Raw genomic sequence first — 26,990 nt, 5'->3', positions numbered from 1 at the left:
TTCTGAGATGACCAAAATTAAGTCTACGTCGTTTATGGAGACAGCGCCTCTGCCCTGTGCAGAGACGAACAGCTGTGTTCTCATCGTCACACCTTTACGGGTTTCTTTGGACGTACCTACATACTTTGGAAAATAAAAGGTAATAAGACCACATTCCATTTGAGTTTCAGATTTTGCTCGTATGTTCTACCAAAATGACAAAAATGCATCGTTTGATTTGCATTTGCATACATACAGAGATTCCACGCTATGTGGTGTCTTCTCGTGATGTTTACATTATGTGTTTTTTTTTATTGTGTATTGCTGTATCACTTGCTCAGTGATAAGCGACAAGAAGAATATTTGCTGTTGATACTTTTTCAGCTTTTCGGCTCCTATCTGTATAAAGACGAACACATAAGGTTTATGCACTTTTTTGATTAATAAGCCTTCTCCATGAGCTGAATTGAGTCGAAATTTGCAAGACATTTGTTTTTAACGAATAAAAACGTAAACCAAAAATCCCTCATGCAATCTAAAAATGTAAAAGCATAAGAACATAACGTTACGGTTACGTTGTATTTAATTTAGAAGTATTGGTGAGCTCGTTTTATATTATTTTTTATAACTTATTCTTGGAGAAATCAATTGTGCACAAAGATAAAGTTGTGCATGTTCTTAGCCTCATTAATGGATTAATGGATTATGCAATTTTGATTATACTGGTTGAACATGGATAGTATCAATTACGAATGACACGATTATTTATGGTCACTGCTAATACCCTTGTCGCCTATGAACTGCAGTTTGTATTCATGCTGATTCGATAACTTTTCATCTATTCTTTTCCCTGAAAGTTTAAACCACCATCTTCACTACGGCCATAAAAGTGTTGTTCTATCGGGTGGAAGCTATTTTTAAAAGGCGCTTTTCGAGGGCCATTCAGCGAATGATTCTACGCAGTCCAACGACAGTGAGAGTCACAGTTGCCCGTTGCTATTTTGTTGTGTTTTTTTGTCGTACGTAGTGCCATCATATATGTAGCAGCTATATAACACATTCTTACCATACCGTCACCATCAGTGTCATGCCAGTCAGTAGGAGCCGAGCCAGTGCGATTATGTGTGACCCTCCTTCTCCTGGGTGGCACGCTCGCCGAGGACCGTACGATAACACTGAGCCGGTGACATTCGTATGCACGTCCATCGATGGACGTCGATGTTGGGGCGTCGCTTCGAAAAAACTGTCTGTTACCGTGGCCGTCACCGTGGTGTGGTGGTTGACTGATTTTGTTGTTATCGGAAGCGCAGACTTTTCGACGTAACGTCATCTATCTCGCAGAAAAACGAATCAGCAAACGGCAAAAGTCGACGTGCGGTGATAGGTGATGTTGCAGTGCTCACGCGGTATAACCTCGAATCGGCTCCTCACAGTGGGACGACATTCAGAGGACGATGGCCATGATTCATATAAAATTCAGAGTTTTGAATCTGTCCTTCTTCGGAACACTTCTTCGCCAATAGGTACAAAACCTGAATTTCAGTTAAATCTTCTAGCATGTGCAGAGCTACTAAAAGAACTTTCTTTACCAGTGGCTATTTTGCATTTGTATATCGAGAAACGGACATAAATATGCTTTATGCTGTAGTTAGTCTACTGAATCAATATTCAATCATCGCACAACAATAATGACAATGTCGCAACCTGCATTTGTTGAAACAATCCACCCAATGCGACATAAGTTTGTCCCAACAGAACAGAATAGGATAAAGATCGTACAGTCATAGCACAATCATGGGTCACCCACAATTATGGGCCAATTCCATTTGAATTGCATGGTGAACTGTCTGACTAATAATTGTGACAGAGTGACCCATAATTGTGCAATGACTGTACACCACGAGTTTAGAGGTTTTTAAGCCATGCATTGTAATTTTCGAGCGGTAACTTCGAGTCGATAAACACTGCAACGCTGCTGAAGATCTATCCACAGACAAATAGACGTAACACTTCGAACATTTTTTTATTCAAATCAGTCACGGAAACATGTTCGCCCAATGCGAAAAGTTTTGAGTTTGGCCAACCATCAACTAGGTGGCGGTAGTGATTAAACGTCAAACTCGAACGAAAACGATGCGAGCGCCACTGAAGGCCAGTTGGCCAACTATCAAATTTTTAAATAAACCGTTAATGCGGTGTACTATGGGAATCATCAGAGTGTTACGTCTGTTTGTCTGTAATCTATCATTAAACAGTTTTGATTTTGGAGTAGTCATAATTGATTATTCACGGGTTGAAAAGTACGCAACAAATTCAGCTTCCGGTTTGTCTCCAACAATAATTTTCGAGATCATATCATTATCTGTTACCAGTTGTAAAAAGAGGAATCGCCGCGCCTGTTGCTTGTTTTATGCCTTTTTTGTCTGACAGTTCTTTCCACTTTTCTAGTCTAGAAAGACTACAAAATTTCAATTACGAAAAGTTCCAGGACTGACCAGAAATTTGACTCACGTTGACATAGAATACGCTAAACAAGCCTGAAGAGCCAGTTACAGCACATTTTAACATGGATACCGATGAAAAGTCGACGAGGCACGGGTTTCTTTGCACGTCCTGCTGCTGAGAACTTATGGGAAATGTTCCATCAAGTTCTCATCCGTATAGAATATCAGGACTCCCTACGTTTTTTTTTGTGGCGTGGCAAACTTGGAGAAATCCCTTCAGAAATCTTAAGAAACGTGTCTTGAAAAACATCCTTGGAGAAGCTCTTGAATACTCGGAGAAAAAGATTAAGGCCTTACAGCAATTTCTTAAAGGATTCTTGAACGAATTGTCCAAGAGACTTGCAAAAATCGCCTAAGGAATCTTTGAACAATTTACTACAATGTTTGAAGAATTACGGAATAAACCCCTACAGGTTTGTATAACTAAAGAAATGCATAAACAAATTACTAATAAATCTTTTTAAAGACTTTTAAAACAATCGTTTGATGCATTACAATAAAAAAAAACTCTGAAGAAATTTCCAAACAAAAAAAAAATCAAGGAATTCCTAAAGGATTCCCCTGAAAAATTGCTAAAGGAAGCATTTGGGGTAGCCCAAAGGAATAATTTATGACCATCTTTAAGAAAGTCTTAAATTATTGGGAATATTAACGAAGAAATTCCTTCAGAAACGCTTGGAGGAGTTCCCGAAACAATGTTGTGATGGAAATCTTGGAGAAATTTGTAAATATAGGAATCTTGGAATAATTCCTAGATGAGTTGTAAAAGATATCCAAGAAAAAGTTCTCGGAGTTCTTCACTTGGAAAATATCATTTGATGAAATTTCTTAGAGAAAATTCTTGGAAATTTCGTGAAGGAAATTCGGACAAATCCTTGGTGTTATCGAAAAAAAACCTTCGAAGGTTTCAAAAGAAAAATGCCTTAATACCTAAAGGATTAATTGAAAGAATTCCAGTAGAATTTCTGGTAGGAATTTATGTGGCAATTCTTGAAATAATTCTTACATTTTTCTGATTTAAATTTCTAAAGTATTCATTGGAGGAATTCCTGAATCCTTGAAAAGCTTATTGGGGGAATTTCTAAAGCATTTCTGGCAAAAGCACTCAAAAGATCCTCTGGAGGAATTTCTTGGGGATATTGGTGTAAGAATCATCTAAAAAAAATCTTGCAGGAGTAATTATATAAATACATTTTACCTTTTGGGACAAGCGAGGTTTTTTGGTAGTGTTGTACTTTATACAACAGCGCGCGTCCTGAAGGGTTAAAAATTCTTCCTGAAGGAGGATTTCCTGTACAACGAATATTGATAAAATTCATGAGGAAATCATGTAGGGTAAAAGCACTAGACTTCGCCACTGCTCTAGTCTTCGCCCCCGCCATACAAATTCCATTTTTTATGTATGAAGTGGCGAAGTTTGAAGCAGAATTTTAGGGGGGCGAAGTCTAGTGTTGTTACTAAAATTTGAATTGCTTGATGAAACCATTTTAAGAAATTTTAAGAGAATATTTGAATAAATTCTGAATGAATCTTTGTGGTAATAGCAAAAGCATATATTGGATGAACCACTTAAGAAATATTTGGAAACATTCCTGAAGGAATTTCTAAAGGATAAAATCCTAAAAGTGAACATCGGTAGAACCCGTAGAGAAATGATTGAATAAACTAAACATGGAATGCTTTATCCGATTGATTAAACCTTCGTAGGAGTTTCTAACAAAATCGTTGAAGAAGTTTTGAAGAAATCTTTGGATAATTTTCAAAAGTTTTTTTTTCCATTTTTGACTATTTATGACTTATATAGGGTAAATGTACCAATAGTGGTGCAATTAGTAGCTCCTCGTACTTAAATAATTGAATAAAATTGATAATACCACGAAAAGTCTGAAGACGTTAATCGATAGTTTTTCACTTAAATTTGCTAAGAAAAATGTAAAAAACATTGTTTATTTTATTTTTTGCTAATAAATCACTTGCACCAACTATAGGTACATGGTTCCTATTATGGAGGCAAAGTTTAACATTGGTTCCTATAGTGGCGCATCCCATTGAATTCTTATGGGACCTACCACTATAGGAACACTACCACCACTATAGGTGCAAAGGAGCAAAAAAGTTAAGGAAAATAATTATTTAAAATAGGTTTACCGCCAAATCCTGAACACAAAACTGAATTAATGTTATTAATTAGGTATGATGCATCTATTAAAAATACCATTTGCAAACTTTTTGGTCGAAATAGTGCTAAAATGCCACTACCACCACTATTGCTACTACCTCCACTAAGGGAGCTTTTACCCTATATAAACGATTAGATAATTTTTCTAATAAATCACCAAAATGTTAAAAACTTTAACATCGTTGCAAAAGTTTAGATGCTAAATATACTGCCGCCACTCGCATAACAGTCCCATCTTTGCTGGATTTCCTATTCATATGGGATTGTTTTGCGAGTGGGGGCAGTATAGTTCTATGAATTCCCTAGACTTGAATATAAATACCGTAAAATGGGGTAACTTTGATAGTTTTCAGCGATTTTTCATAATATTTTTTCATGCAACAGTATTCCACCGAGTTTTATATTTTTAAAACAAGTACTGGGATATCAGTTATCAATTGCAATTAAAAGATTCGATAATCTGGAATATTTTGGGTGACTTTTAGTTTTCCATATGAATCAGATTTTCATTTTGGGGTAACTTTAATAATGCCCTGAAAAACACATTAAATCTTGAAAAATAATCACAGCTTGAAATCTTAGGAGTACAAATATGACAAGATAAGCCTTGTGGAGCGGGGCAGCAGGGACGGATGTCCTGGGGCCTGACGCACCCCCCGCTTGCGAGTCAGCCGCGTAGTTGCCGGCTAAGAATAGGACTACTAACCCCAATTTAAGGTGTCAAGCGACCCGTGCCGAGGAATGAGTGATCGAGGGGGTGAAAAAGATGCTCGATCTTTAACGGAGCCTGTGGGGTACCTGGGCACCCCCCATAGTAAGCTGTCCCTTACCGCGTTAATGCAGAGCTCTGGCGTGGTGGACATTCTTACTCGTGCAACTCGTGGGAATACATTATGAGCAAAAATTCTAAAAATATCAACATAGCTGGAAGTAGTGGTGCGATCAACCCCTTCGCAAGAAGCGGGTTGATGATGTCTCCGACAAGGAGAAGTGAGGAGTCAGGTGCTGGAAGCTGCTTACGTAGCTCAAGCGTGGGAGCTCCTGTCCACTCCACGGCAAGCCAGCCGGCGGAGGTCATGGACGGAGCGTGGTTGCTGAGGGCCATCAGCCAAGAAGTAGGAAAAGGACGGCCCGCATTAGAGGTTGCTGAGCACCAGCTTGGCAAAATCATCGACTTTGCGACAACTAAGTCGAATATAAGCAAGGACCTGAAAACGGCCTTGCTTAGACTTAGAGTGTCTGTCGATGAGGCCAAGCAGGAGCACGCGGTCTCGTTGCTGGCTGCTGCAGCGGCGGAACCCGCAAAGGAGAAGGCGTCGAAGTTTACACAAACGGAGGCCTTCTCCTTTGCAGGTAGTCCGAAGAGTGTGGAAGCGAATGCTCGTGACAAACGTGACAAGCATTCGCAGAAGCGGGCGAGGCAGCCGTCAGGTGAGGAGCTGTCTGGCGGCGCCCGCAAAGCCAGGCGTATAATAACCCCGAAAGCCGGTGGTAATGCCGGAAAGTCGGACCCCAGCCAGGGTTCCCGGAAAGCTGGGAAGGGTGGGCCTGAAAAGGCTGGCCCGTCCCGGAACGATGGGAACAAGGGGTTGCGACCATTGGTGGGCCCTCAGCAGCCATAGAGCAGGGCGATCCAAGGAGAGGACCCTTCTTGGACAAAGGTAGAGCGGAAGAGGAAGAAGAAGGTGAATCCGCAGGTAGAAGTGTAGGACGCCAAGCCAAGGCGTAGGAAGGCAGGTGCCAGGCACAAGAAAGGCGACGCTATCGTCATCAAGACGGAATAGTCTAAGTACTCGGACGTCTTGAAGACGATGCGAAGCGACGCCAAGCTTGAGGGTCTTGGAGCCGACGTGCGCATTATTAGACGTACTCGTACGGGCGAGATGATTTTTTTTTTTTTTTTTTTTTTTTTTCCTCCCCTGTTGGGGAAATTAAGCCACTGCGTCCAATAGGCTGAACTTTTGTGGCATGTCCCGTTTTGATATTCGCATCTAGCCAGCTAATTACCATGTGTCAAGTAATCAGCTACTGCCACGACGCGTCGTCTCCCAGTCAGGTGCAATGGAATTAATAAACTCCAAGACCTTCCCAGGTTTTGCAGACCAGATCTCACTGGGTTGCAAGCAACCACTATTTAGAAATCTTTGCCTGCGCGTGTATAAAGCACCACAACTGCAAAGCAGATGTTCCGAGGTTTCACGTTCCGTATTACAGAAACGACAGATATCACTCTGAATATGGCCAATATTTTTCAAGTGATACCTGCTCGGGCAGTGTCCAGTTACTAGGCCAGTGTATGTACATAGAGCTCTCTTGTTGAGCTCTAAGAGCTTTTTGGTTTTAGAAGCATTTGGTGTTATAAATCGTTTTGACTGATTGCAATTTTTGACGTCCATCCAATTGGATATCACCCTCTGCTCAGCCCAGCGTTTCAGGTCAATTTTAATTGTACAGTTTGATATACCACAGAATGGTTCTGGACCAGCAAACTGTAAATTGGAACCACTTTTAGCAAGCTCGTCTGCCATTTCATTTCCTTCAATGCCACAGTGACCTGGAACCCAGTATAAGTTTACTGAATTCCCTTGGCACAGCCTGCGCAGTGAAAGAATGCATTCCCAGACAAGCTTTGAAGTACATTTGTAAGCGCACAATGCTTTTAGTGCAGCTTGACTATCTGAGAAAATACAAATATTTGCGTATCTGTATTTTCTCTCAAGGCAGATATTTGCGCATTTCAAAATAGCAAGAATCTCTGCTTGAAACACCGTAGGATAGTGTCCCATCGCCACTGAAATTTGTATTCCAGGGCCGTAGATTCCCGCTCCCGTTTTTATTCCAACTTTTGAGCCATCTGTGAAGAATTTGATTGACCCTTGACGAACAGTGGGACCTCCGACTTCCCAATCTGCACGAGTTGTTTCGTGCAACTTGTAAGGAACATCATGGTTCTCCACAGGTTTCATCCAGTCTTTAATCATTTTCATTACTGGCCTATTTTGGAAGTATTGTGAAATGCTCAGGTGACCTACAAGATCACCTGGCATAAACATTTCAACTCGTTCAAGTCTCAGCAATTCCTTTTCTGCTTCTAATTGCACGTACTCGTGCAAAGGTAGTAGATTGAGAATCGCATCTAAAGCTTTTGATGGAGTGCTGCGCATCGCTCCTGTAACAGCAATGGACGCAAGACGTTGAATTTTCGCAAGCTTTGTTTGTGTGGTAGCCTCTTTCGTTTTTGGCCACCAGACAAACGAAGCATACGTCACTTTTGGGCGGATTATGGCAGTATAAATCCACATTATCATTTTTGGTTTCAAGCCCCACTTCCTGCCAATAGTTTTGGAGCATAACCAGAACGCACTTGTTGCCTTACCGATCACGGACTCAATTTGAGCATTCCAGTTCAGTTTAGCATCCAGTATCAAACCTAAGTATTTGACTCGATCACTAGGATGAATTTGTATCCCTCCAAGCCGAAAAGCTTTTAGGTTGATCTTCCTTCTCCTAGTGAAAGGGACAATTACGGCTTTTGACGGGTTGATGCTAAGGCCCTCCTTAATACACCATGAATGTGTATAGTTTAGGGCCCTTTGCATTCTCTCCGAAACAGTTTCGTCATACTTTCCTCTCACTATTATGACTATATCGTCTGCAAAGCCCACAACTTCGAAACCTTTTTCCTTCAAGCTTCTTAGAAGATCGTCTACAACTAAGGACCACAATAGTGGTGAGAGGACTCCTCCTTGAGGGCAACCTTTCGTTGCCCTTACTGTTATAGAAGAACTTCCCAGCTCAGAGGTGATTTCTCTTTTTGCAAGCACAGTATAAATCCAATGTATGATACATTGGTCGAAGTTTTTGTTCTCCATGGCACGCTTCATAGATGAATAGGAGGCATTATCAAATGCTCCTTCTATGTCTAAAAAGGCGCATAGAGCTATTTCTTTTGCTGAAAACGTTTTTTCCACTTTTGTTACTAGCGAATGAAGTGCTGTAACCGTTGACTTACCAGATTGATAAGCAAACTGGAAGTCAGATAGGGGATGGTCTTTTATGTAAGAAGAATTGATAAAATCCTTCAAAACCTTTTCCATAGTCTTCAACAAAACTGAAGAAAGACTAATTGGCCTGTATGCTTTGGGATGCGTCTTGTCTCGCTTCCCCTTTTTTGGTATAAAGATAACTTTTACAAGTCTCCATTTTGATGGAACGTAATTCAATCTTAAACTAGCCTTGAACATCTCAATTAGTGATGGTACCAACACCGCTTCTCCATTTTGAATCAGTGCTGGAAATATTCCATCAACTCCTGCAGATTTAAAAGGCTGAAAAGATCTAATTGCATTTTCCACTCTGGCCTTCGTGAAGATTTCATCAGCTAAATCTGAGGTGGTGTTTATTGTCCTAGTTGACTCCGAAGAGTTTATACTAGGACATCCTTCACCTTCCAGAGATATAGTATCATTGGAATCCACACTTAGAACCGAACCCGGAAAATGGGTTTCCATCATCAAATCCAAAGTTTCACGAGGAGTTTTGGTAAAAGCTCCATCGTCGCGCTTCAGGTTTCCCAATTCATTTGAATGATCTTTTGCGAGCGTTTTCTGTAGTCTTGCAACTACAGGAGTGCTGTTTATGTTTTCACATGTCAGCATCCAAGACTTTCTTTTAGATTTTCGTATTTCGTTGTTGTACTCAGTCAGGGCTTTCCTGTACTGAGTCCAATCTCCCGTTTGTTTCGCTCTATTGAACATTTTACGAGAAAATTTTCTAAGGCGATCCAGTTTAAAGTTCCACCATGGCACGTCTCTAGTAGAAGACGACTGTATGGTGGAACAACTTCCGTTAAAGGAATTGATGATACTTTCATTTACCCTTTGAGAAAATGATTCCAACTTTTGGGTTGAATCAATAGGTTCTCCCATTGTAAATGAATGCGTATTCAACAATTCTACATATTGATCCCAGTTTGTCCTCCTGGGATTTCTAAATGCGGTTCTAGAGTAATCTCCACCACTCCAATTGAAGATTATGTGTTTATGATCAGATAGAGAAATCTCATCTGACACGTGCCAGTTTGTGATCTTGTCAAAGATTGCAGCATTGCACATTGTTAGATCCAAGACCTCTTGTCTGATTACATTTGAGAAAGTAGGTTTATCACCATTATTGCAAATGTCTATATTGTTAGAAGACAGATACTCTAATAGTGACTCACCTCGACTGTTAATATCCGTACTACCCCAAACCGTGTGATGTGCATTGGCGTCACAGCCAATGATAAACGATTTGTTGTTTTCTTTACAGAATTGAACAAATGATGCGATCTCAGGAGGAGGTACCTCAGGAACATCACCAGGAAAGTAAGCTGAAGCCACAGCGATCTCAGTTTTACCTCTAGTGGTTGGTACCTCTACCATGACCGCAACAATGTCCTTTCTGATAAACTCTGTAATAGGATAGCATTTTAACGTTTTGCGTACTAAGACAGCGGTTCTGGGAGAATCTTGTTGCTCATCATAAAATAGTTTACTATTTTGTGTCAGAACACCAAGAATCTTTCGTTTGTTGGACCACGGCTCTTGAATAAGCGCCACTTCCAGTCCTTCTTTTTTAAACCTTCGACTCAACACAGCAGAAGCACCTTTTGCGTGATGAAGGTTTACCTGTATGAACTTAATTCCCGCCATAAAATAATTTCATTTACCCACTTTTATTAAACCTCGGAATTGAGACGTAAGAAAAGTGGCCGATTATCCCGGAGACAAATAAGGTCCACTGCGTCATTGCTCCGTTTAACACAGTAAGGGCAACATACTGTGGAGGGTGCCCTGGTACTCCACAGGCTCCGTTCACGGTTAAGTTTTTATTAGACCCCCCTAACCATTCATTCCTAGGCACGGTACGCTTAACACCATGAATTAGGGGTCGCTTGTTTGGTGGACTTTTACCACCGGATTAGGCAATCCGTAGTGATATTCTTAGCCAGTTGAGGTAACTGCTACCGCCACTACACGGCTATCTAGGCTGATCGGGAATAGAAATTAATATTGATGATCAACTTCTTTAGAGCCCGAACAGCCGGCAAGATGATCCTGGAGCTGATCCTGGAGCTGAAGCGCCAGAAGGAACACAAGGGCGCCACCTACAAGAGGCTGGCAGAAGAGGTCCTTGGTGAGGGTGTGCAGGTGAGGGCTCTGACACATGAGGCGACTCTGAAGGTCAAAGACATTGACGAGATCACCGAAGTGGAAGAGCTCGTCACGGCACTGCGGCAACAGTGCGATGTGCAGGTGGCCGCCGCAGCCGTTAAGCTACGGAGAGGGCCAGCAGAGACACAGATAGCTTTGGTTCAGCTACCTGTGGCGGATGTTAAAAAGTCCGTTAAAGTAGGGAGTATAAAGGTGGGCTGGTGTGTATGCCACCTGACATTCCACGAGCCACCAGAGGTTTGCTTCAGGTGTCTGGAACCAGGACACAAGTCGTGGGACTGTAAAGGCCCCGACAGGCGCAAACTGTGTAGGCGATGAAGCGCTGAAAGTCATAAGGCCCAAACCAGAAAACTCCACATCGCCGACTGCTATTCAGGATGAGACGTTCAGATGGAGAAGATTGTGCGCATTGTGGAACACACGTAGAAACAATGCAGCATAAATTTTTTGCATGTCGACGAGTGAACAATGCGTTCGAACTACTACAGCGAAAACTGATGCAGACCTGTGGGCGGAGAATCGAAGCTGATGAACTACTGCGACCATCGTTAGAACGAATTGGAACAAGGACAAGAACCAAGTTATTGAAGATTTTAGTGAATTATATTTCCTTCATTAATGATTGTAATGGACGGATAGATATCGATGAACTAAATTTCACTATTGATGTCGACGTTTAAGTAATTATGTGAATAATTTTTATAAGCAATATCGACAAATAAACGTAACTTTTTATAAAAAAAAAAAAAAAAAATGGATACACTCATAGCGATCACCTGGCGGTTCGCTATAGTTTCGACTACAATAACAGCAGGCAACGGGTAGAGGAAGAGGCCCTCGCAGGTGGAAGACATCATACTTCGATGAAGGGGTATTTAGGGAGGCGCTCCGCCGTGAGCGAAACTTAATCGGTTTAGACGGCGACGAGCTGGTAGCGGTGCTCTCACGTGCGTGTGATGCGACCATGCCTAGGCGAGGCCACCGGCTTGCTGGTGGACCGACGCGATTGCGGACCTGCGCCGCGCCTGCCTACGGGCTAGGCGGCGGATGCAGCGAGCACGATCAGAGGAAGAGCGAAACGAACGGCGGGTGGTGTTCGCCGCTGCAAAAGCCGCGCTTAAGACCGACATAAGAGCAAGCAAAAAGGCCTGCTTTGAGGGTCTCTGTCAGAGTGCCAATACGAACCCGTGGGGTGACGCCTACAGGATCGTTATGGCCAAGACGAGAGGTGTGATGGCTCCTACAGAGCAATCTCCAGAGATGTTGGCGGGGATCATTGGAGGACTTTTTCCGCGTCATGATCCTAATCCTTGGCCTCCTTTCGTAGGACAGCCGGGGACTGGGGCTGGCGATGAGGAGAGGGTCACCGATGTGGAACTTGTGGGGATAGCTAAGTCCCTTAGCGTAGGTAAGGCCCCAGGTCCGGACGGAGTTCCGAACCTGGCCTTAAAAGTAGCCATTGCAGAGGCTCCCGAGATGTTCAGGTCTGCTATGCAGAAATGCCTGGACGAGGGAGTTTTCCCAGAAGTTTGGAAGAGGCAGAGCCTGGTACTATTGCCAAAGGCGGGGAAACCACCCGGAGACTCGTCGGCATATAGACCAATATGCTTGATTGACACGGCGGGGAAGGTGCTCGAAAAGATCATCCTCAATAGAATGTTGCGGTTCACCGAGGGCGAAAATGGTCTTTCGAGTAACCAGTACGGCTTCCGGAAGGGGAGGTCCATCGTAGACGCTATCTTGTCGGTTACAAAAACCGCCGAGAAAGCACTCGAGCCTAAGAGGAGGGGAATTCGCTTTTGCGCGGTAGTGACTCTGGATGTAAGGAATGCGTTTAACCCTCTAATACCCAACCCCGCCTTTAGACGGGGTATAGTTTGAGTATTTTTGTAATTTTTGTTTAGTGGGCAATCAAAATTTCTATATTTTTGGCTGATATTTATGACTGTTCTATATATCTCAAAACGTTTTTTGGTGTTTTTAAACCATGTTTACATTTTTAAAAAATCATTGAAAAATTGATGTTTTAGTCACTTTTCAGATGTAATTGATTATTTCCCAAATCATTCTATCATAGTAAAATAGTTTAAGGGAATCGAATACACTCAAAATTACACGGAAAATAAAATTATCAGTGAAAAAAAAATCAAAAATTTAAATATTTCAACAATAATGGTAAAATCTCGAAATGTTTTCGTCTCAAAAAATCCGCCACCCAAATGGGCTTCCAGGAAAAATATAAAAGTATGGGGATGTTAGAAAATAAAAATTAGAAAAATCAAAAACCGAAATTGACAAAATCGAAAATTAAAAAGAATCATCTTCCAAAACATGTTTAAATCGATTTTAGATGACGAAAAATGATATTTAGATCAAAATCAAAAATTTGGGTATTAGAGGGTTAATAGCGCCACTTGGGCCTCCTACGTCTGGGGATACCGGAGTACTTGTACAAGATTCTCGGAAGCTACTTCCAGAATCGCGTACTAGTATACGACACAGAGGTGGGTCGGAAGTGCTTTCACATAACCTCAGGAGTCCCGCAAGGTTCCATCCTGGGTCCGGTGTTATGGTATGTCATGTACGACGAGGTGTTGAGGTTAGAGTACCCAGTGGGAGTGGTGATTGTCGGATTTGCCGACGATATTACGCTCGAAGTCTACGGTGAAACGATCGAGGAGGTAAAGTTGACTACCAACCACTCGATCAAGGTTGTGGAGGCGTGGATGCGGTCCAGGAAACTGGAGCTGGCTCACCACAAGACAGAGGTGACGGTTGTTAACAACATGCAGTCGGCGCAGCAGACGGAGATCAGTGTAGGAGAGTGCACTATCCTGTCAAAGCGCTCTGTCAAGCACTTGGGCGTGATGATCAACGATAAGCTTACCTTCGGTAGCCACGTCGATTATGCCTGTAAAAGAGCCTCCACAGCTATTGCGGCACTGTCCCGGATGATGTCCAATAGCTCAGCGGTGTACGCCAGTAAGCGCAAGCTTCTGGCTAGTGTTGCTACGTCCATACTTAGGTATGGCGGCCCGGCGTGGGGTACCGCGCTAAGTACTGAATGCTACCGACGGAAGCTGGAAAGTACTTACAGGCGTATGTGTCTGAGGGTTGCAAGCGCGTACCGTACCGTGTCACACGACGCTCTCTGTGTCATTACTGGTATGGTGCCTATCAGCATTCTTATCAGTGAGGACATGGAGTGCTTCGAAATGCGCGGGACAAGAGGCATACGCAAGACTGTCAGGATGGCCTCTATGGTCAAATGGCAGCGCGCGTGGGACAGTTCCACCAAAGGAAGGTGGACCCATAGGTTGATACCGAGGGTAGATAGTTGGATTAATAGGCGCCATGGGGAAGTTACATTCCACCTGACACAGGTCCTTACAGATCATGGTTGCTTCCGACAGTATCTACACCGTTTCTGGCATGCGGATTCTCCCGAATGCCCAGTGTGCAATGGTTTAGAGGAAACGGCGGAACACGTTTTGTTCGTGTGCCCGCGTTTTCGCACAATGCGTGACCGCATGCTTGCCACATGCGGGGAGGACACAAACCCGGACAACTTGGTCCAGAGGATGTGTAGGGATGAGTTTGGCTGGAACGCCGTTTCAACGGCTATCACCCATATCGTCTGGGAACTACAGAGGAGGTGGCGCGTGGACTCGGAGAGTGGCTAGTCCAGATGCAGTACAAGAGGTGGTCCAGGGGTTCGGAGTCGGCTTCGTAGGTCATACCGGTGTCCTGCGGTCGAGATCGACCCTTACAACGATTAAGTGGCCGCGGAGAGGAAGTCCCGGTAGCGGTGCTGTCGTGGCGTCGGTCTACTGGGTTGGATTCGAGCCCGCGGTTGGAAAGGGGTCCCCGGCAAGGGTCGGGGTAGGTGAGATCCTGCTGTCTGCAACCTACGGGTGCATCTGATAGGGCCTGAAGGGTAGTGATACCCTTCCTTACGGGCAGGTCAGATCGGGTTGCTCGTGAGCATCAGTTCTTGATGTCCGCTCAACAGTAGGGCGCGGGCGGGGTTGACCCTGCCCGCCTTCCGCGGACAAAGGGAGTGGCGAGGACCACTCGGAAACTGGCTAAGTGCCAGCATGCTACCGTGATGGACTCTCCAGAGCGAGTCATCGATGTTCGTTGCTGCAGGCTACGCAGCTAACCTTGTGGGTGCGATGTGCACTAGCCCCTCTCTGAAGCAATACTTTCTTGGTGGTTCCGGAGAGAAGTAGGGTTTGGCGAATGGTTTAGTGGATACGAGGAGAGAGTAGTCCTGGATTTTACTTTTGTTGTAGAAGACGGCCTGTCAGACCTACACTACCCTAACCTTCTGTTAGGGTGTCTGTTGAGCAGATTATCCCCCTATGGTTTAGAAGGAAAAAAAAGCCATGTGGAGTATATCAGATAGAATTTTTATATCAAAACATTGATTTTTTTTACTAAATTCTACATATAAAAATGTGTTTGTGGAGTACTGAGTGAAAAACACAGTGAGTTTATCTATAAAAAATCATTATCTTTGTAAAACATATGTTTAACGGCACATCAACATATGATTTCATGTTATTCATGGTGAGTTCTCTTATTTTGGGTTGTTTTTTAATGTTTTATCAACAAATTTTGAATAACACAGATTTATCCACATTATATAACAAGGGCATTGCATACTTTTAGGAGTTTATCGATGTATGGAGATTCATGCCTCAATTTACAAAATTGCTTCCATTTCGTAATAACACAATTCGTTAAGAGATTCAAGGCCAGATTTGGAATCTACTATGATGAATCTATCGTGAATAAGCGTTTATTCATTGAAAAATAGTTGTAACGAAGTCGTATAGCAGATTGTTTGAAGGGGTTGACGAATGACAAAAATTCTTATGTTTTGTTCAAAAAGTTGTATTTACTAGGTTTTAATGAAAATACGTTTAAGATGAACTTTTTCTTAACTGGTTCAAGGAATCATAGTTATAAGATAAACTATACAATGCCTGCCGCACTATCAATATTGCCCGCATTATCAAAGATACCCCGTTTTACGTAATTATGTTTTGAAGGAAAGTAAACAACATAGCCGAAAATAAATTGAAAAACTAATGGGATAAAAATGACGCAATTTACTAAAAAATCATAGAATAAATGAAAACTCTTTAACTTTTTCTCTTGTTATTAATTTTAAGTTAAGTAGAAGAACGTTTTTCAGAGCTCATCATATAAGTCATAAATGGTCAAAATTTCATTGTATTTGGTTCAGTGAATCCGGAGATATAACAGCTCAAAGTTAGCTATTGGATAATCATACCTTCTCCTAGAATCTTTATAACTTTGTGCAGAATAGCCCGATCTTTTTTTTTCGGATTTGACCACTGATAAACAACTAATTGATCAACTTTCACACTTGCACTTTTCGATAAGTTACGACTAGTTGAACATTTTTTGGAAAGTGAAAATTTTGTCCGATTACCCTGTATTATAAAATTCCACTTTATCCACTTAAACCTTTATAATGTATCATATTGGAAAAAGCTCGCTGATGTAGTGTAGGTATACGGTTTGGGTAAAAAATGACACTAATGTACAAGGAGGGTTTATAAACAAAAACAATTATAGTAACATGAAAAGCATATCGCAAGCCTGAATTTAGTAAGTAAAGGCATTTTTAATACAAACGAACACTGTGCACTAAATCAACAAAATCATAAATAAGAATATTTTTATAAAATAAGTTCCAAAGTTTCAAAGTGTTTGTTTCAAGCTGCTAACAAATTTTGCTTGTATAGGCGAAACAATGAAAAAGATCGAGAAATATTGCCAATGTTACCCCAGATTGCAATACCCGAGTACCTTGCCGGCCAAAAACTACGCTAATCCAAAGGTCACCTTTTATTCCTCTCCACAAACCGATCTTCCGTGGGATAGTACTTTTAATTGACAACAGGTGTTTGCCATGTCTTCCAGAAATCTACAGCAGCTGATGCGAGTAATTTTATTTTTAAACCCTCTTTTTCGACTTTGGAGTTGGCTTCTTTTACGTTGGAATCGATGTTTTCGCTTCATGTTTGTGCTACAAGTTGCAATACTGGCCTAGTGACTTTAAATCGAGATATTTAATTGCTCAAACGCCATCCATCCTTATTTTATTGTGTCGCCATTCCGAGACGATTCGGAAAGAAGAAATACCTCGGAAAGTATTTATAACACCATCCAAAAGCGTAACAGCGTTGTGTCTTCTCATCAACACGCAAAGCTTGGTCATTAATCTCTTTTTTTTTGCCGCCCTACTGCAAGGAGGCGTTTTTCTCAAACTGTATGGATATTGACCGAAATAGGCGTCAATCTTTCGGGAAATGAGCGCTTCAGACTGAACTAACGAAGAGGACAGTCAATGTCGTGTTCTGAATGTTGGGATCAGAAAAACAGACAACAACTTCTATGGGATGGGAAGGTGGTCGGTTCGTCGTTTTCTTGATGATGGATGCTCGTTAGTTGAACAATACTTGCGCTATTATTGAATAAACTGAAAATTAAGTGTACGAGTATTCATTGTCAATACCACGACCTAAATGAATGAGAGTAAATATGCATACATTTATTTTCATACAACTATAGAAATTTTAGATAGAACTCCCGATTGTTTTTGGCGGCTTATAATTATAATCTGGCCTTTAAGAGCATTGTTTTAATTATTTGTGTATTAAAATAAATCTTTCAAAACAACATATTCTTAGCGCCAGAAAAAAACACGAAGGAAACTAAATAAATTGATTATAATTTCATAATTTTACGATGTTTTGGATCTTTTAGCTATCTGTGCAGAAAAATTTTGACTGTCAAACAGTAATAAATGAACTATAAAGCTTAAGGGAAATCGCACGTTGAGTCGTGCAGTATAGCAAAATCATGTTTTCTAATTCTCGCTGAGACCGACCCACTATTTACACCTTGTCTTCAAAAATATTGAAGGTGGCGATTTTCTGAAAGTCCTTGCTAAAAAAGTAAGGAAAATGCATTTAGCGATATATTATCTATAAATGTCTCAGCTTTCAATTGATGCAAAAATTTTGAAAATCGGTGGTTGCCATCATGGCGATAAAAATGTTTTGGTATAAAAATCCAAGATGGCGGCAAAAATCAATATGGCTGGCCCAACTTTTTATTATTGTAAATAGTAGCTCTATCTTTCCTCTTTTCATCAACAATTCGTTTTGAGGTGGTTTTTGAAGAAACTTTCGAGTTATAACGGCTTAAATCAGCCACCATTTGACCAAAATCGAGGGGTAACCAAATGCAATTTCCTTACTTTTTTAGCTAGGACTTTCAGAAAATCGCAACCTTAAACATTTTTGAAGACAAAGTGTAAATAGTGCGCCGGTCTCAGCGAGAGTTACCCACTATAAGCATATGATATCACATAACGACTAATTCCCTCTATTGTAAAGTGGCAAAATAAGAAAAGATGTCTATTACTCTAATTCAAATTCAATAAAGTGTGCGAATACCTTCGTATATCTCGCAGGGTTTTTCTGAATTGCTAAACTGAAGCATTTCCCAATATAATACTACTTAGTTTTCCAATACATTGAAATACATTTTATTGTGGCAACCATACGAATTCAATAAAATGATCATACAACGTGGCACTATTGTCATGCATTTGTGTAGGCATTTTCATTATTGTTTATTTCCACGTGACTGCGACTCACAATCATCGATCTCACCCTACAAAAATCACCGCTCTAGAATCATACTTCTAAAAGTGGTTTTCCATCACGATTGAATTTTCCTCTTTCGCTGCTTCCCACACGCGAATGTTTACTCTGCCAATGACTGCGTAAGCCGCCGAGTAGGAAGTGGCATTCGTACCATTTGGTACGTACCTACTCTATAGAGCAAGTCGTCGCGTTCTAAAATTGTGCCAACAGTCAGTCAGTCGTCGAATCTCTCGCACATTGACCGACGCTGGTGCTGCGCTCGACCGGCGATGCGAAGTCACCACTGCACTGCACGACTTCTGTTGACGTCTTTTTTCGCGCACCCAACCCGGAACGCAAGGTATTTTACATATTAATTAAAATGTTGCCCTCTGCTGCTGTACGGCGCGAAGTACTCCGCTAGCTACTAGCACCGGTCGATGGCGGCTGGCGCCTTCGTACACATTCACTCACCTGACCGGCATTCTATCTGCTTGCTAGACAAATAAACAACTTGTTCCGTTTCCCGATGCGATGATAAATTTCGTCCGATTCTCTCTCTGATGCGTCAGGTAAAGGCGTAGATGCATGCACCGATGGTCTCGCTCTCTACAGGGAAATCCGAGTGCACGGTAAGCCAATATTACAAATCGGCGAGAAAATCTGTAACGCCCATATGCTTCTGCTAATGTTTCCACAAATTTCGCTAATCGCTAATCCTATCACAGCCAGTCGTAACTTTTACATTAATGTTAGGCCCAAATAATTGGTTTATAACGCCAGAGCAAATGTATAGCACTACATTTCATATTGATTTTGTGTTGTTGACTTCACTAAGCAGTCACGCACAAGAATCTATTTTTCTGCTTCACAGCACATATAGTGATCTATGAGCGTTCCTAACCTATCGACCATTGTCCGGGAAAATTAAGGCAAAACTCAAAGAAGATCTTTAAGAGATGACCCGCTGTTGCTCTTGCTAAATACATGTGCGTTGATCGCCCCGGTTATATGGAACTATGTCATGAGTTGGTTAGGTTTGATAAGGTACACCGGGGCAAGTTGAAACGGGTGGGGCAAGATGGAACAGCGGGTTAACATGATGTTTTCTAATGATGATAAACAATTTCATTGCCTTAACACATACTTTTTGATTCAAACAATCTTTTAGCGTAGGAAAAATTTCCAAATTGTACTGAAATCTATTTCAAAACTTCGCGTTTCAACTTGCCCCGGTGTACCTTACCTAAGTTAAAAACCTACAAAGTACATCTAGAACGCTGAATTGCAATTGCGTTACAATATTACTGCGTTTCTGAAATACCATACAGTTGCGCAAGTCGTAAACGAACATGTGCGTCTCGATCTCACGCTTATGCAATCATTTTTTACTCGGGTTATTCATTTGAATCAGTAGGTGGTTCTCAATCTAACTAACTTCGCAGCTACGAAGGTGATTGAGCCAGGTCGCACTGTTTCTTTGTACGGGGTTTCTTATGGACGTGTGACTGTGAAAAATAATCAATAAATCGGAAGCGGGACATTTGGCATAAGGTCACTTGACATAAAGACATTTGGAATAACGGTCATTTGGCATAATGGACATTCGGTGTAATCGAAATGTACCTTTCTTTATTATGTCAAGTGTCCATCATGCCAGATGACTGTTATGCCAAATGTCTTTATGCCAAGTGACTTTATGCCATACGGCCTTATACCAAATGCCAAATATTTATTTCACTTTTTGTGTCACCGCTCTTGGGCTGGTCGAGGGGGATAAAAATGATAAAAATAATAAAGCATTTAATTTTGAAAAATATTAAAAACTCATCTGATTTATTGAAACATTTTGAGCAAGACCCGTAATTTTGATATTTTTTTATATGCCAACTCAAAATGCAAAATCCAACCAAAAATTTTTGGAAGGGGGGGGGGGGCGAAAGAAAGTCAAAATGAAATTAGAGAGCCCAACAAATGACCAACACAACGTGAATCATAGCAACCTTGAATAAATGTCGGACTTCAATAGGGCACTGCATTGTTTCGATTCTGTATGGGATTTGGACATTTCTTGGCCTTGTTGTTTACAAAATTTCTGTAAGAGTGAAAGAGAAGGAGAGAATTTCATGCAGTGCCCTATGGCAAATATTTGGCATAATGACAAGCAGTCTAATGGCACCTTTACAGATTGCTACAATGCTACAAACCTGTATTCATAAGGCTTTTTACGGCGTCATCAGCATCGGCAGCCATGTTGGATATGGGGCCCAACATTTCAAAGTGATTATTCTCTGCCGCCTAAGCGAGTATTCCTATGAAAAAGTATCATCCTATATGCTCACACGCAGTAATTACGATGATACTTTTTCTGCTGAATTTCTGTAGAATTGACAGTTTTTATCACTTCAAAAACACGAGGGAAACAATCATTGAAAAGCAAAAAGTCAATGATTCGTTTGAAAGCTTAGTGATGCATCATGACACCATAAAAGCTGTTCCTACTGAGCTAACCGGGCCATCGGCTACTTAAATTTTCGATAGAAATCGGAGTTTTTTTTTAAATTTTGTAAGTTTATTCCTCGTCCCTGTTCTCATGTATGGCAATAAGTCGTTTATAAGTAAGGGCTTGTTTACAATTATCATATCGCTCGAGGAGATTAGTGGGTGTCCTTCTTGGCGTTTCAGCTCGAGCATTTTTTTCTAGTCATACACACATTACACTGTTTTACAGCATTTTTGAACTCAGCAAGCTAATGATCATGCCCTGAGATCGAAAACGAGAAGGAAAAAAATACAGTAGAGCGGAATTTTTTTCGACTTTCCATACAAGGCTGATGATTTGAAATCGATTTTTGTTCTATTTTTAAGCAAAGTCGCTCACTTCACACATCTCATTCTCCGTTATCAATGCTCCGATTGAGCTGAATTTTTTACTGTAACTCGCCTACATATGATATGTCAAGAAAACGTTGAGAAAGAATTTTTAAATTGTTTTTTTTTCTTATTGAAAAAAAAAACACATTTCTTCACATATTTTTGGAAATTTTGCTAAAATTTAAGGATATTGTCCCGAAAACTCGCCAATGTCTTCAAATTCATCAATCTGACACAAAACCTGCCTTGAGATGATCGAATGGTATTATAGTTAGCTTTTAATTTATGGAAAAAGATTAAAAATTGGTTGAACAAAACGCAACATATTTGAATTTTAGTAAATTTCATATTTTAAAAAGTTGTAAAACTCGATATTGACATAAAACTCAAAAACTGTTCTACTTAAAATTTTTTGAGGCACGGTTTCCAAATCAGTGCTAAATGGTGCTCAAAAAAATTTGGTCGTTGACACAAGTTCACGACTTTCGTTTTATTTTGTAAACTAGTGTTATTGTTACGAAAGGGTGGGTGGGTGCCAGAAAAGGCGCAGAGGATAGGCATCCAAGCTAGAACAAATTTTCTCTCAAAAGCAGTGTAAGCACTGAAATGTTTTTAGCGTTAACTATACTAGCGCCACCATACAGCAAGTTGCCACAATCAGTGGTGACACTAGATGAGTTTCATATTCACCACTGACAACTAATTAGTTACTCGAATGTACACTCCCGATCAAAAGTTTGGGGTCATCCCCTCAAAAACATGTCATATTTTTAGGCCCATATCTTCGCCAATTTGCGTCCGATTTCAAAACCCTAGGTCTTATTCAAAAGATAATAAGTCAAAGAAACTTTGAACATGATTTAAAAAATAAATTAAAACTTACGGCAGTGTCGCTGGAAATTGGGTCGACCAAATTTAAAGAAGAGAGCGATTATATGTATAACCAATTTTCTATTAGCTTTCAACTGCTTTTTACAGAACTTAGCTAAAAAATGTAGAAAAAAGTTATTAAGTAAATTAACTCTTCATGTCATCGACCAAAAGTTTGGGGTCACCCTTCAAAATGATGTATCGGCCAAAAGTTTGGGGTCACTATCGTAAAACATGGAAAAGTGATTTGTTGATGGGAGAAATTGGCTCGCCTTTAATCTTAGAGCAAATCAATATGTATGCCCCTGAAAAAAAAAACTCAGACAACGTGTTTTCCTCCAGCTAAGCGCGCGCAATGGGCTGTACGGTGAACTTGATCCGATAAGATATATGTGCTCATCTTTGAATGTAGTTTTCGACCTTTTTGATTTTAATATGTCCAATGATAGTTTTCGGTTTAATTTGTCTCAAAGGCGTTAGGATTTTTATGTGATTTGTGTACACGGTAAAATATTTTATATGTGTTTTAGTTTTATAGTTATTCATTAAGACCTGTGTTGTGTCAGATGAATGTGAAACATAAACAAATAAATGAATAAATTTCAACCGCAATGCGGAATACGGAGATTCGAACAATCGCTCCCAAATTTTGCAGTTGTTTTGGAGGCCAAAAGGAATCGAAAAAGCTTTGTTCCAAAACATCGACTTTGTTGACCCATTCTAATGTAGGTGTAAGTTTAGGTTGGACTGATGTACCAGCTTACGAAGCTAAATGTATGCTGAATAATATTGAAACACTAAAAGAACGTCGAAAATTTTCTGTGGTTTCACAAAAAAAAAACATTGTAATGCACGGAATTGTTTCAATCGAGATCTTGGTCCTTTTTTAAGACTGTCTATATTACTATATCATACTGTTCATAATACTTAAGGTAGCACAGAACCATCTAAAACGCATATATTTATTGAAATCATATATGATATAGTCCAAAGTAACCCTAGGTAAAGTGAGGATAAACTTTATTGTGGTTTTTCCAATACATGTAAAGGAATATGTAATATCAATAATGAAATCTCAATACTTTGCCTCACTTTGCCTAGGGTATAACTTTTTTCACAGATGTTGGATCACTTTGCGGTTTTCGACAAAGTTGTTTGGCATATAGTCACCTAAAATAATACCAAAGGGTTTGATTATTGAACGCTTATAGCGCCACCTAGCGGCAAAATTCGAAAACTTAAAATTTCTGCATACATTTGGCCAAGTTTTCCCATACAAACGACCGCAGTGGTTTTCTAAATAACCCTGAAATTTTGATTGCAGTTACAGGGGATGGCCAAAATGTTTGGGATAGGCAACTTTTTTTTCTCTCAAAAAAGTTCAACATGGTGTAACTTTTCATAGAGTGCATCGAATATTCTCAAATTTTGACTGTTTATCAACCTACATCAGTGGTACAAATTTGAGCTCGATTGGTTAATCTTTCGCGAAGTTATAATCGATCTGGTAAAACACTATTTTTTAGACTATCAATTTTTGAACTGTCATATCTCGGAGACCAGTGAACCGATTTGAATGAAATTTTGAGCGATTATAAACAATATATTTATGCTTGAAAATCATTGAAAACATGGGTACTTTTTAAACGTTGAAAAAAGTTATGATGGTTTGACATTTTCACCCATTTAGAGGAAAATGAGTCAAATTTACTATACTGCACAAAAATTACTAAATGTGTTCTTCCTTTAATCCAAATAGGCTCTAATATATCTTTTTATAGATATCTTATGAACAGAAGTAGAAAATCTTTGGATATCAAAAATAAAATTTTATGATATTGATGTAAAAAAAAAAAAATGCATTTTATCGAAAAAGATCCAAAAAGTGTCAATCCATTATAACTTTTTTCAACGTTTAAAAAGTACCCATGTTTTAAATGATTTTCAAGCATCAATATACTGTTGATAAACGGTAAACATTTCATTCTATTCGGTTCACTAGTCTCCGAGATATGGCAGCTCAAAAATTAGTAATCTAAAAAATAGTGTTTTACCAGAACGGTTATAACTTCACGAAAGATTAGCCAATCGAGCTCAAATTTGTACCAATGATGCACATACAGGTTGTTAGGTTCATGAGTGCAAACTTTTTAAAGGGTGATAGAGGACCATAAATGGTAGAAAAAGTTGTTCTACGCATATGGTCAAATCTCAACCGTTACGTAGTTATTGAATTCCCCATGTTTTTGACGCTTATTGCCTTATGTGGCTATAACTTTAAAATGGTCAAACTTTTCGCAATTTTTTTACCCTTATTCGAAAGATTATTGAATTTTCTATCAAATGGCATCTTTGGCCCGATTGGTTCAGTTAAATAACTAAGTTTTCTAGATCAAATAGCTCATAAGTAGTGTGTTTTAATTGGTTTTTGTCAATTATCTTTGAAAAACGCGTAATAATTTAAAATTCTTTCTTTGGCAAAGTTGTGGTCCCTGTTTCACTCTACAATTCGTTCTTTGACGCAAAACTTCTAACTTCTTGCAATTTTGATTTAAATGTGCGGCACAATGCGCAAAAAAGTGCTTACCATGACGATTGCAAATGTATGATCTAAAATGCGACGATAAAAGATAGAAGCTTGATGTCAAAGAACTAATTGTAGAGTGGAACAGGGGCCAAAACTTTGCCAAAGAAAGAATTTCAAATTATTACGCAGTTTTCGAAGATAATTGACAAAAACAAATTGAAACACACTACTTTTGAGCTATTTGCTCTAGAAAACTTAATTATTTAACTGAACCAATCGGTTCAAAAATGCCATTTGATAGAAAATTCAATAATCTTTCGAATAAGGGTAAAAAACTGCGAAAAGTTTGACCATTTTCAAGCTATAGCCAGTTAAGGCAATAAGAGTCAAAAACATGGGGAGTTCAATAACTACGTAACGGTTGAGATTTGACCATATGCGTAGAACAATTTTTTTCACCATTTATGGTCCTCTATCACCCTTTAAAAAGTTTGCACTCAGGAACCTAACACCCTGTATAATAGGTTGACAAACAGTCAAAATTTGAGAATATTTGATGCACTCTGAAAAGTTACAACATGTTGAACTTTTTTGTGAGAGAAAAAAAGTTGCCTATCCCAAACATTTTGGCCACCCCCTACGGCATTACACTGTTATAAAAGGCATTGGCTAACTTCAGAGAATCAAAAATATTTATTACATTAATTATTTCAATAATAATGAATTGATCCAACTATTGAAAATGCTGTTATTTTAAGCTGTTCATTTAATTGATAATTTTTATTGGTATTAGAAGTATAAGGATTTAAATGGCAGTGTATGAACTTATCTGGAAATCCCCATTGTAAATTGAATTGAACTGTACACAATAAAATATTGGGCAGCTGAAACTGAGATTGAACGTCGAGATTTGCTCGGGGAAATAATGATAAAGGAAAGTCGTAATGTGTTTTCGCGCTATATAATCTGGGATTTATTTGCCTGGGATCCCAACGTACATACTCATCGTTATCAAAAAGAAAAAAAATGTGAAGATTCATTCACTACTCTGGAAGTTATAATTTCATACAGTTGAAAAATCATCAAAAGGTGTAAAAAGAAGTGCTTAAGATAATATGTATGCGGTCTACAAAATATGATTGACGACAAAAATAAATTAAACAGGAAGAACCTAGAGTACGGAAGGCTCTACATTTGGTGAAAAATTACCAAAACTGGCTTCAGAACAGCTCCATCATAAGATGTTATTCCTATAAGCATGGTTAGCTCTTTATTCGACTATGCACGGAAAAAAATCCATTCCCCTAATCATGAATAAAAAATCATGTTCTTATGATGTCTGCCAACTCATAATATCATAATTAAAATTCATAATATCATGAATGAGTTGACCAGAAATATGAATAGAAACAAGCATTTTCATAAATTATATTCATGGTCGCTTCCTAGCGTTACACTTATCTGCCATATGCAATTATTTTATATGCGGTCGTCCAGCACAGACATGTGGAAAAAGTTGAACCTGCTATTTTTGCAAAGTTTTTAGTTGGTTAGAGTAATAAATGTGCATATATGAGGAAATGGAACATCGAAACAGTGCGCCCGTAAGATTCGGCAGTTTGTTGGGAGTTGATTGACTAAAAAGTAAACGCACAAAAAGTAAACAGTGCCCAGTTCGCGTTTTCGTTGTGCCATCCGTCGTAGTTCCGAGTATTGTCTATCCGGTTGGAATCCAGACCGACATTCAATCAAAAATTGCCATTTTCTTGGTCCACAAGTGTCGCAACTATTTCGCATCTAGTGCGCTGTGTTGCTGACAACAACGGGAAGTATGCGCACTACCTTTGACATGATAAAAAAACGTCGCGAGTTGGGTCGCGTCGCAACTTGATTGTGCGAAGTCCGCTTTGGTGGCGGCCCGACAATATATGTACGGAAGGTGAAGCAAAGTGGGAATCGCGCGCGCTAATTTTCGGTAATTCTCGCTATTTTTCCGGTTTATCCATCGTTCGACGACTTCGGAGACTCAGCAAGTGATGTGAACTAGTGAACAATTGATGTGGTTTGGAGGGCATCCTTAGCCTGTTGGATGTAGTAGCCAAAGACAAAAATAGTAAACCAGCTGAATATGATTATCCGGTGACTTCGATC

The 26,990-nt window shown here is 40.0% G+C and overlaps 1 protein-coding gene across 2 annotated transcripts in view; it reads left to right on the top strand.

Moving 5' to 3' along the window:
• LOC109420802 (ubiquitin carboxyl-terminal hydrolase 47) overlaps positions 1-26,990 on the top strand; it is a 74,298-nt gene that overhangs the window by 9,906 nt on the left and 37,402 nt on the right. Inside the window, exon 1 of one of the 2 annotated variants that reach the window (XM_062852322.1) lies at positions 19,070-19,200. The exons of the other annotated variant lie outside the window; for it this stretch is intronic. The gene's annotated coding sequence lies outside the window, so the exon portion shown is untranslated. Of the gene's footprint in view, positions 1-19,069; positions 19,201-26,990 lie in introns of those variants that run through there. 2 annotated transcript variants of the gene reach the window in all.

Source organism: Aedes albopictus, chromosome 2, assembly GCF_035046485.1.
Source record: "Aedes albopictus strain Foshan chromosome 2, AalbF5, whole genome shotgun sequence".
NCBI classification, from domain to species: domain Eukaryota; kingdom Metazoa; phylum Arthropoda; class Insecta; order Diptera; family Culicidae; genus Aedes; species Aedes albopictus.
The sequence above is the reverse complement of the archived record's forward strand: the minus strand, read 5'-3'. Positions and strand labels throughout refer to the sequence as shown.